Raw genomic sequence first — 13,006 nt, 5'->3', positions numbered from 1 at the left:
TAAAAGACATTATTATGTCAATTGCATGCTATATATCAATGTAGTAGATATTAGGAAATAATAATATCGTATTTTTAAAATATTATTGAAATCATTAACTTGAATTTTCATAAAGCATTTTATAGCAATCACTTGCACGCAGACAACACTTGCTCTGTCATTTGGACATAACACTTGCACATAACACTTGCACATAATATTTGCTCTATCATTTGGACGTATAACACTTGCACATGTATAACACTTGCACTGTCACTTGGACATAACACTTGCACATAGCGCTTGCACATAACTCTTGCATGCACATAACATTTACAGTATCCAAATTTATTCTATAAATTTACTATTAAATACAAAAATATACAAAACTTACAATATCAAAAATATTACAATTAAATGTAGAAATATCTCTAGGCATATTATAGAAATATCAGTTTTTATCAAATAATGATTTTATAGGAAAAAATGAAGTCACTTACCTATATGTTATTATGAGATTGAAGAGAAAATGGCGATGAAGAAGGAGGAGGTACCAAGAGAGAGACGGTAAGGAAAGCCATGAATGAACTGCAATTACTACTATAGAAGGGCAAACATGTTTAAGGAACAATTACTTTTCTTCGTAGCAAGTGCAGGCAGTGAAGCAATCGACAAAAACACAAAAGACAATGGTATGCTTGCAGCTCGTGCCTGCAAGTACTGTCTAGGCATTGTATACGTTGTGCCCAGTAAATGAGCATCACTAATGTCCATCATCAAATAGAAGATAAATTTTGCCACCGGTCATATGCAAACAAGCCTCGCCAGACCACTGTTCTCGCTCCTGTTATTGTTGTTGTGCGACAGCGAAGAGGCGTCGACGATGGTAGGGTACTGACAAGTGGTGGAGGAGAGAAAGAAGCGTCGATGATAGTAGGATACCGACAAGTGGTGGAGGAGAAAAAGACGAAGCATGAGTAAGGTGACGTGGGTGGTAGATACGGCGTAGAACCATGTGAGCCATTAATGGATTTTCTTCGGGTTTTCTCTGTCTGAATTTACGAAATAGCTAATATACATCGAAGCTTGAATGCCTTTAATGGAGTTTTTTTATTTCTTTGTCTAAATTAAAAAGATTGCCAGTAATGGAGTCACGGTTTGGTGTTTCCTTAACAAGCATTTCTAGAGAGATAAATGAGTCGGCCACTCTTCAAACTATCGCTGACGACACAATGGTTCTTTCAATTCTATTTGACTGGAATCATGTAGGAAACTGAGAGGACTCACTGCAAAACAAAGATGACGTCAGGGTTCAAAGCATTTTTAGAGAGAGGATGTCTTATGGGGTCGGGTTATTGAAAAAGAGGTTTTTGAAGCAATTCTAGAGAGAGAATCTCTTATCCAATTGGACTATTAAGAGAGTATTGTAACATGCTTTAAAAAAGGATCGGTGTTCCGGGCTCTTTAACCCATTCGGATCAGTGAATCGGCGATTCGGATTATAAATCAACTGACTTAGTCGGATTAAATTTTTTAAAAATTTTAAAAAATTATTATAAATATTAGCTTTTAGGAATCCAATAAGAAATAGAGTATTACAATATTATCTTTTATTTTTTCCATCAATTTGTGAATATTGAGATTTTCTTTTCTTGAATGAACTTATGTTAAGCATTAAATTTACATCACACAACGGAAAAATCATAGAATTATCATGGATGAAGTATATAATCATACATGGACTACTGTAAAGAATGGATTAAATCGATGAAGAAATAGCCACTAAAATCTCGAATTCGCGGAAAACCCCAATCTGCTAAAAAAACAACCCCAAATTATTACAACCTAACTAACTATGATCTAAAATTATTACAACCTAACTAATTATGATCTAAAATTATTACAACATAACTAATTATAATATTATATACTATAATTGAAATTGTTGGTTTACATTTTATAATTATTTTATATACAAATAATAACAAATCCAAAATATCTTATAATATCATTTAATTTAAAATATATTATTGACAACTGTAAGAAAAAATAGTACATTACATAATTTATAATGCAAATAAAGTAATACATAAGATAAAAGATTTGGTTATCAATGTAAAAATTATTAAAATGCGTACCAATTTTTGAAATAACACTTCTAATTTTTCAAAAATTTAATTTTTTATGTTTCTAGAATAAATTTAGTGGAAGAGATTGTTAATAGAGAGAGAGAGATTTCAAATAGCCTCATTGTATGAACCCTATATTTAAATTAATATTCCTAAAATTATGTTAGATATCAGCACGTTATAAAAATAAAAAATATAATTAAACAATTTATTCCTAGGTAAAAAAAAAAAACATCTAACAATAGGCGGTCATAAATGATAAAGAAAATAGTTTACATGCTTCAAGCCTATAATGTATTACATTTACAGATCTAATTTAAGCTTATAATAATCGCAGTTTAAATTCATACTTGAAAAATATGATACTTGTTGTATTATCTTTTTTTTTTACAAGAAATACTTGTTGTATTAAGAAATACCTTTTTTTTTTTTTGACAAGAAATACTTGTTGTATTAAGAAATACCTTTTATTTGTTTTTTACAAGAAATACTCTTTGTATTATCTTTTATTTTAAATTTTTTTTAATAAGAAAAATATGATACTTGTTGTATTATCTTTTATTTTTTTTTAAGAAATACTTCTTGTATTATTTTTTATTTTTTTTAAGAGAAAAATAAAAAAATAGCAAGAAATACTTATTGTATTAATAAATACCTTTTATTTTTTTGGCAAAAAATACTTGTTGTATTAATTTTAATTTATTTTTTATGAAAAAAATAAGAAAATAACAATAAATACTTGTTGTATTAAGATATACATTTTTTTCTTTTTTTTGACAAGAAGTACTTGTTATATTACCTTTTATTTATCTTTTGACAAGAAAAATAATAAGATGTTGTATTACCTTTTGTTTTGTTTGTTGTATTATCTTTTATTATTATTATTATTTTTTTACAAGAAAAATAAGAAGATGGTGTATTACTTTTTATTTATTTATTTTATTTATCTTTTGACAAAAAAAAAAAAAGATGTTGTATTACTGTTTTTTTTTTTTTGTTGTATTACCTTTTATTATTATTTTTTGACAAGAAAAATAAAAAGATGTTGTATTACTTTCTATTTATTTTTTGACAAAAAATGTATATTGTATTAACTTTTATTTTTTTATTTTTTAAGTTTCCTTTTTTTTACAACAAAAGTAAGACGGTCGTTGCTACCCAAGTTCACGTGAGTAATAACCAACTACACCGCAGCCTCACTTGTGGCTTTATCCATGTGAGTAAAATCTTATATTGTATTTATCTTTTTGAAGCCAAGTACCATTCAAATCCGACATTGAAAAATTGAAAGGAGATTGACGGGTATAAAACTTTCGTCGGTGCCACAAGGGATCGCGTGGGAAGTGTGTGAGGAAGCATGAGGCCTTGTGCTCGTGCACACGTGGTGCCGTTTCATTGTAGCGGCTCGTTTTTAACTAGACCGATTTTCGGTATTGTGGGAATCGTCGTTTTATTATAGCGAATCGCTATTTTTTTGCTTGATTTTCGGTATCGGTAATGGTTTAAAAAGCGGATCAGTGACTCGGATCGGGCACCTAAAAAATCGATCCGGATCGGCGAATCGGACAATTTAGATCGGAAATCGGGTGAATCGGTCAGATTAAAGCTTCAAAAAAATCCGAAAAATTTATTAAAATTCATTATAAATATTTTTTTTTAGGAATTCAATAAAAAATGAGGGTACTCCATTAAGAATTTTCATTTTTTTGCATGAATATGCGAATATTGATATGTTCTTTCCCTGCATGAACTACTATTTACCATTTAATTTACGTCACACAAAAGGATAAACATAGAATTATCATGTAATAAGTATATCAACATACATAGACTACAATAAAGCACACAATTAGTAACATACGATCTAAAAATAAAATGACAGACGACGTCGTTCTTCTTCTTGGTCACGCTGGTGCCATTGATTGAATTCGTTTGACAATTTATTGATTCGATCTAAAAACGAATCATCGATATTAGCAGGCGTCTGACTATATCCAAATCCCTGATGTTCTGTTGTGTTCCCAATCCAAAATCCCCGAAGCTTGTTTATCCTTCATGCTCACCTACACTATCGTGCTCATCCCTACCCTGTTGCTATTGGGACTCGATATGTGAATTATATGGTTGGGATAGGGTGGCCTCAGAATCATCATCTCTCTCATTTTTCCTTAGACCCCCTTCTCAATCTCCCTCATTAGGTGCAATGTTACCGACATCTCCGACGAATTGTGGATACGTTGGCTGACTGGTTCTGCTTTCATGCTGCTCATCACCTTCTTCAAGATCTTCCTCACCGATAGCCTCAAGGAATGCTCTCTTGTGTAACACTGGCTCCTCCTCGTCTACCACCCATTGGTCTGTTGTGTTTGTGACAAATATTGTGTCTAAGTCTATCGACTCATAGTCTTCAAGCTTCTTTTTTATTTGTCGCTCTCGGCGGTTTAAGTTGTAATGAACATAGACTAGTTTATGAAGCTTCTCCGTAGCGAGTCGATTTCTCCTAGTAGTGTGCAACCATTGGAAAATACTCCAGTTGCGCTCACAGCCCGTAGCAGAACATGTCTGGGAGAGCACCTTGATTGATATCCTCTTTAGGTGAGGTGCATCAGTACCATATATCTCCCACCATTCAGCTGTATTAAAATGCAAAAAGCATTGTAAGTGCAAGAACAATTCATAAGATTAAATATATAAATGAACAAAATATTAGCGAGGGGATAACCTAGATCCATCTCAGTTCGAGAATTCCTAGCAAGTCTAGTTCCGAAGGATTCTATAGCATCCCTATACATAGCAAGCTAAAACAAATATATTTCGTTTTAGTGCATTATTCCTCACAAATATAACAACTCAATAAAGTTCTTACCAAAACATTAAATAATACCTCTTGTACTGCTGCTACCTAGTTTCGATGGCTTCTCTCCAACCTGGCAATAATGTATCTGACCCCTTCCATAATCTTGTGGGGATGTTCAGGTGTCAAATAGAAAAATTTTGGGTTGAAGAAGTAACCTGGAAAATATATCGATAGAGAAACGTCATTTAAAATTTCATAAAAAATTAATTTACAATGAAACATTCTAATGATATAAATATATATTTACCTGCATAATGAATTGGACGTCCAAATTTGGTGTTCCACCTCCATTCTATAATCTCGATCACTTTGCTAGCAAAACTACACTTCTCCCCAATAGCTGATTTCGCTCTTTCGATACCTTCATAAAGGATGCCCATGGTAGCTTTCTTGTCAGCATCCACCATTCGTAACACCGTGACTAAATGGGCAGTGGCCTCTACGACACTGTAACATCGAGACCAGAACCTCCTATTTGAGACTATGCCGTCCACTTTTATACCGGTACTGGACTTTGAGAGGCGGTCATTTAACCACTCTTCACAGGTAAACAATCTCTTTAATGCACTTTCAGATTCCTGAATGGAGTCCACAGCTAAGTAATCAGTTGCAAAGCGGGTTGATTATCTCTTTTTTCTTAGAGTGTTCTCTAAACAGAAATAATAGTTTAGAGTGGTTGTATATAAATCTCGACACCATCCTTGCTTCCTCTAGAGTCTCCTTCACAATTTGATCTCACCGATCTCCTCTAACATAAGATCGATGTTGTGTGCAGCACACGGCGTCCATACTAGATGCTTCATCTTATCCATTAACTTGCTGCCCGTAGAAACACACGCACACATATTGTCCGTAATAAACTGAACTACATGCTTATCTCCTACTTCCTCAACTATCTGATCATATAGTCGTACGTAGAAGTTTGCATCCTTCTTCGTTCCTGATACGTCTTTGCTAGACAAAAAAACTGTACCTTTTGGGGAATAGGCCAAGAAGTTTAAAAACTCCTTTTTTCTAACTTTATTCAACCAACCATCACTCATGAGAGTAATGCTTGTCCTTGACTAACTCTATTTATATTCTTCAATCCACTTAGTAACTTTCTCCACCTCTTTATCTAATATTGGCCCACTGAGCTCATATGGCATCGGGAGTTTTACACGGGCCCTGCTCTCTGGATTGCACTGACCATAAGTGGAAAATATGGGCTATTGGTTGCATCAAAGGGAATCCCTTTATCGTATAACCATTTACCAACATATCACCGCAACATGTTTTTTATACCTTTAACCATGCCTTTTAGGGTCATCTGTTGTGACTTAGGCTTTGAGAGAAATGGGTTTATACGACCATAACCTGCAATACTGACACTCCTAGATAAGTTAGGAACTATTTCTTCAACGTTTGATTCTTGTTGACACATACTGCCGCCAATCCGTCCATACATATTTGAGCTGGGCCCGCCATACATGCTCGACCTAGGCCCGCCATGCATGTCTAACCTGGGCCCGTCATACATGTCTAAGCTGGGCACGCCATACATGTCTGAGCTAGACCCACCATGCATGTCTGAGCTAGAAGCACCGGGCATTCTAAACCCACGTTCCCTTTGATATTGTTCATGTAAACTCAATCTTGTGGCCATGTTCAGGTCATTATTATATTGCTCTTCTAAGTCATTATTATATTGCTCTTCTGTATCATTCCTGCTCGATGACGTATATAAACTAGCTATCTCCTCATTCATCCTATGTTTGGCAATTTTTTTACCTTTGTTAGCATTAAGAATTACCGCCATCTGTTTTTTTACATTACTAGGGACACTACTACATGCAGAAACATCTCCCTTAACCCCTGTCAAGTGTTGCTTGAACCTATGTACCCTACTACTTCTCACTCTTTGGCAGTAATTACAAATAATTTTGTTTTTTTTGTTGGGATCAAGTCTGACCCCATGTTGCCATACAGAGTCTTCTGCAGATCTTGACATTATTCAACTGTTTTAATATGTAAAAAGTTAAAAATTAACCTGACAGTTCAAAAGAAAAAATAATCACCATGTGTAGTGATAATATGTTGGGGTAGTTCATGTAGTCATATTTGTCGTTATTTGTTATTGCAAAATATCTCTATTGACAATAATATTTTCGTACAGATCAATTACAAACATACAGGATAATATAATACAAAATGCAAGCTCCAAACATGGCTACAACTCAATTATCAAGAACATACATTTTTTGCATTTAAAAATTAATAATAAAATTGAAAAAATGCAGGATAATATAATTGTCATATATGCCACGATTTTTTTACAATGATATTCACTTTAATTCCACACGATAATACATTTTAACAACATGTATTTTTTGCGTTCAAAATTATAAAAATTGAAAATACATTTTTAATGCAAAACTACATAAAAAATATAATACAGTTTTGCTTTAGAAATATAATAACATGTATGTTTTTTGTATAAACATTCTATCAACTTGCAATTTTTTCAAGTAAAACTTTAACAATAAAAATTAAAAAAAAGGTTTAATACCTCATGATAATCAAAACATGGTCACTATTTTCACATCTTTTCGGAAAATCATGATTTTTAAAATAAAATCCATCATGTATAAAAAAAAACAAACAAATAAAAACATTTCTTCACAGAGCCACCTAACATAAGTTATTCCAACTCAAAAATGTATTAACAACAGATTAAAAAAATACAGTTTTGCATTAAAAATATAATAACATGCATTGTTTTGCATAAATAATCTATCAACATACAATTTTTTCAACAAAAACTTTAACAATAAAAATTTAAAATATGGTTTAATACCTCATGATAATCTAAACCTTATCACGATTTTCACATATTTTTGGAAAATCATCATTTTTCAAAAAATTCGATCATGGATTAAAAAAAAAATCACAAATTTTCAAAAAATTCGATCATGGATTACAAAAAATTCGATCATGGATTACAAAAAATTCTATCATGGATTACAAAAAATTCGATTATGGATTACAAAAAATTCGATCATGGATTACAAAAAATAAAAATTCGATAATGGATAACAAAAAAAAAAGAAAAGAAAGTATGTTCTTCACATAACCATCTTACATCAGCCATTTTAACTAAAAAATCCACCTCCAAGCAAATAAATTACATCCAACTGAGTACATTTTCTGATAAACAACAATATAAGGAATCAAAACCCTAAATTTTGAACACATTATCATCTATAAATCAAATCAAATCGATTAAAATAAGCAAAAAAAACAAAAAACGCAGTTCTTCACAGACAACAGTCATTGAATCTAAAAAATGAAGCTGAAATTGAATAAATCAGATCAAATTGAGTAGATATGATTATAAACAAGACTATAACGATTAAAAACCCTAGAAATCTAACACATTAATTGTAATATATCATGAACAAAAAATCGAAAGGCGGAAAAAAAAAAAAAACAGTAGAAATTTTTTTTCTCAGACATCACTGTGTTCATCTAAAAAATCAGGCTGTAATTGAGCAAATTAAACAAAATTGAATATGTTACATGATAAAAGACACAATAACGATTAAAAACTCTACAAATGTAGCTCATTATTTTTAAAATCTGCAGTGAAATTGATCATATGGCGGAAAAAAAAAAAAAACCAAAGTTCTTACCTGGTTTCGTGAACCCGAGACTTCAATCTCCAAATTACTTTGTTTTTCTCAACGATTCTCACACATTCGTAACATAATGTTTTGATGAACAACTTTACGATCAAAATGACGACAAATATTCATAGATTCATGCCCCATTTGGCATGAAACACAAGGAAATGCAGAAACCCTAAAAACCCAACTTTCATGATAAAAAAAAAACGAAATTTCTCCACCATTTAATCCATGAAAAGGCTGAAAAAATCTGTGTAAAGCTTGCATATTCGATCACAGAGCAAAAAAAACAAAAAAAATGATAAAAAAATGACAAATTTTGAAGAATCCCATGAAGAACACTGTGCAGCCCGTGTTCTTCAAGGGACTCGCCTATTCCGTACAGTGAATCGGCGAGTCACTGTACAGAATCGCCCGATTCTCTCTAGAACCGGGCGATTCCGTGTTCTTTGACCGATTCGGCATGTCCAGTACCGATTCCCGAGTCAAACCGGGCGAGTCCAATTTGACTCGGCATTTTTTTAATCACTGGGTATCGGTATTGTAGGAATCATCATTTTATTATTGCGAGTTGTTATTTTTTTCGCTTGATTTTCGATATTGTAGGAATCGTCAAAAAATGATCGCCCGATTTTCGGTATTGTAGGAATCGCCCGGTTTCCGGTATTGTAGGAATCTCCCGATTTTTGGTATTATAGGAATCGCTGTTTTACTGTAGCAAGTCACTGTTTTTTCGCCCGATTTTCGATATTATAGGATTCGACACGAGATGGCTGACTCTGGATTGGCTCACTGGTTTTTAAACTCTTGATTGTAACACCTCAATCAAGAGGTTTTTAAACCCCTAATTGTAACACCTCAACCATGAGATGTCAAAGGAGGTGTCAATATGGGTGGTACAAAAACCAGTATTGTAGAAATCGACACTAGGTGACTGATTCTGGGTCGACTCGCCGGTTTTTAAACCCCTGATTGTAACACCTCAATCAAGACGTTCTTAAACGCCTGATTGTAACACCTCAATCATGAAGTGTTAAGATAGGTGGTTTAAAAAAAACGAACCTCCTCATGAAAAGTTAAAAGTAAAATATGGTGGACCTAAGGTCCACCCAAATAAAATTGGACCATCCAAATATTTAATAATGTATTATTATTTTTTGGAAAATTACGTACATATCTGTTATAGTTTGCTTTATTACGAAACTACCGAATAGTTTTCGTTATTACCTATCTATCATTTTTTTTCATGTCATAACAAAAATAAAAAAAGAAAAAGATAATTTTACCTTTTTTCAGTTGTTGAATAACCAAAATCAATGGTTTTTCGGTTGTTTAATATCAAAATTAGGCTAATTTCAATATTTGAAATACCAAAAATTTAAAATTTTTTGTTATTCAAGAACTGAAATTTTCTTCCTCTCTCATAGGCCCTCTGGGTATTCTCTTTCTATTGACTAATCAAATTTATTTAAATTCAATTTCTCAACAACCAAATTTTCTCTCTATATCTTTTTTCCATCCATGCTTTATCCGTCTTTTCCCTTTAAACTCTTCCACATGTTAATCATTCTCTCTCTATACCTTAGATTGGTTGGGTTTAAATTCTTCCACCAGTGAACTCTATCAACCATAACCACTTTTTGTCTCTTCCCTAGATGCCCTTCTAAAGGGCCAACACATGAGGGAGGGTGTTAACAATCCATTGAGAGAGTTATTAGGAGGTGGTGGCCCTCACATTCTTGCCCAATCTGAACCTCCATATCATCATCAACATTTGCTTGGGATGCGGCAGTTTCTCAACAACTACTACACTACCAGCGTCAACAACAGCCTATGCCATTGCCACCTGATTTTCATCTCAATATGATGCAGCAACAACGTCGTCAAATGGACCAGCATCAACATCATCACAGAGGTGGTCATGGCCCTGAGCTTTTTCTTCCTCCACCAGCATGCTCCATGACCCATTCCATGCTGGTGGTGGGTTGAGGTTTGATCATCCTATGCATCATCATCAACAACGTCATCATCATCATCATCTGATGCAGCAGCAAGTCATTCTGAATCGAGGGTTAAGATTGCACCAATCACAATATCATGTCTCTACATTATTTTAGTTTTAATTTTTTTTTCTATAAACTATATTAACACGAAATTTTGGATGTCTAATCCTCTATTAAACTCACACCAGTGAAAAATATGAAAAAAATATTTTTAGTAAAATAAAATGACCCAAATACATTTGAAAGTTTCAAGGGGTATTTTGGTCATTATATTTTATCGAAAAATTATTTTTAATATTTTTTATAGATGCATCCCAATGAGAAGATGACACATACCAAATTTCATATTCATACAATTTGTATAAAAAAACTAAAAATAAAATACTTTGAGACGTTGGATCTAAGATCAAGAGTGACTCTCTTAATCAAAATTGGACGGCTGGATGGTAAGGGAAGCATAGATCTTCTATGCTGCAGAGGAAGTATAGAAACATTTCCTTTAACGGTAATGGGAACTGCAATCAATCTCAATAGCTTCCAATAGATGGGGTGTCCTATGGTTCATCGTGTAGCTGACCATGCACTTCATTTTTTTCTAGGGTTTTCGGTTAGGTAGCTTGTGCATGCTCTCCCATGATTTTAATGTCTGCACAACTGGTAGATTGTACTCCGCCTTTCTAGCAAGGGAATTTTACATAGTATGTATGCCTATGGTCACTGAAAAAATTGGCCCTTAGTTCCTATGATTGTAGGCAATTGTGAAACCTAGGTGTATAGCAATCTTAACAAAGGATGACTAGGATGTATCACCCAAGTCATGTAGAACTTATGGCTGGGCTTTGAGCAGAAGAATGAACGGTTGATATGAACGGTTGGAGGGCGTCGGTGAACCACAGGAAGCCTGGAAGGCTACCATACTATACCTCTTCTTCTTCTTCTTCTTTATTTCTTTCTTTTTTAAGATTTCTAGTATATGTCAATGTAAAACATCAGGGAAATATTTTTGGTTATTGCTTTATATTTGGATATTTTGAACCTCAAATTTTATGTAAGGCATGTTTTATTGTGTGGATCCTTAGTCCCTTGGGATATTGGGAACCCTTGAAGCTGAAAAAATTTAAAACTGGAAACCTTTATTTGGTAATTCATGCTAATTCAAACCTGCCTGATCACTTCTAAGATTCAATGTATACAAAGTCCACTACATGTTCATACACCCTGTCTTGCATTGCCTAAGACCGCTACATAAGCTCATGCCTGGGCAGCTACACAATTCAACTGCCCATGTGTGACCATCACAGTTTTAATACATTTGCACACCGAGGTGTATGGTTAACTCGCCTCCTGCATATGTCTGCTCAGGTTGAACTATCTATGCTCCAGCCAACCAAGTCTCTGCCTAAGGTTAGCCTTAGCCATCCATCCCCACCATCTTACCCAAAGTCTTGCACTAAGGTCTTTATTTGGTGGCCCCATGTGTGTGCATCATGCATCAATACAGCATAAGACTCCCTTCTTACTAGGTCATGACTAAGGGTTTCTCCTCCCTCATATTGCTTGGTCTGAAAACCTTGCTTGAGAAAAGATTGCTAATTCCACTAAAGTAGCACAAGTCCACTCAAGATTTTTGTTATTTGTTTTGTTGCTAAGGGGATTGGCATGCCTCACGTATCTTGCATGCGTGATGCTAAGAGAAGGGGTGTGACAGCTTTCCCCACCTGTCCTTGTTGGACGTTGTCATACATAGGTCCACATAAACCATGCCTTTGGCCCAAGGATCATGCTTGCCTAGACAAATCCTCTTTCTTGTACTTGCCCAAGTACATTGTTGCCACCAAGTTTGCCTGGCCACACACATAGTCAGGTCCTCATGCTGCCACCATGTGTCTATTTGGGTTTGTGGCGATGTTCACTACTGCTATAACGACTAATGTTACCTCTTGCGGCCCTCAGGAGGAAGGCCTTGCACTTGCCTTACCATAGGTCGATTGATACCTAGGGTACTTATGTTGGTTGCCAAATGGCCTCTTCTTCAGCCCACTTAGGCCAGGTAGATGTTGTGCAGGTTGACTGGGCACTACAATTTTAAGGTCCAACATTTAGGGCTTTAGTGTCATTTTTGGGCCTCGATTGATCAAAGAAAATCGATGATGCTGGTTTGTAGCTCATAAGGTTTACACCATCTTTTGTGGAAATAATAGGGATTTCAACATCAAAGTGAAAAGTTATGCCTATGCTTGTTCTTAGGAATTCTAATGAAATTGTTGAGTGCTTGAAGGCTTGTTAGCCCCTGCGAAATGATTTCAACATTAGAGCGAAATATTATGTCTACGTGAAGTCAAGCTATCATTTCAGGGTTATTTTTAGGATGAG

The 13,006-nt window shown here is 34.2% G+C and overlaps 1 long non-coding RNA gene across 1 annotated transcript; it reads right to left on the bottom strand.

Moving 5' to 3' along the window:
* Positions 1 to 3,895: 3,895 nt before the first annotated feature.
* Positions 3,896 to 6,410, bottom strand: LOC148780407 (uncharacterized). Its single transcript, XR_016041440.1, has 3 exons — positions 5,213 to 6,410; positions 4,993 to 5,120; positions 3,896 to 4,741 (listed from the first exon to the last, which is right to left on the bottom strand). It is a non-coding gene; the product is annotated as an uncharacterized LOC148780407 (long non-coding RNA).
* Positions 6,411 to 13,006: the final 6,596 nt, after the last annotated feature.

Source organism: Amborella trichopoda, chromosome 9 (assembly GCF_054954075.1).
Source record: "Amborella trichopoda isolate Santa Cruz 75 chromosome 9, AtrichopodaSantaCruz75HAP2 v2.0, whole genome shotgun sequence".
In the NCBI taxonomy this organism is placed as follows: Eukaryota; Viridiplantae; Streptophyta; class Magnoliopsida; order Amborellales; family Amborellaceae; genus Amborella; species Amborella trichopoda.
The sequence above is the reverse complement of the archived record's forward strand: the minus strand, read 5'-3'. Positions and strand labels throughout refer to the sequence as shown.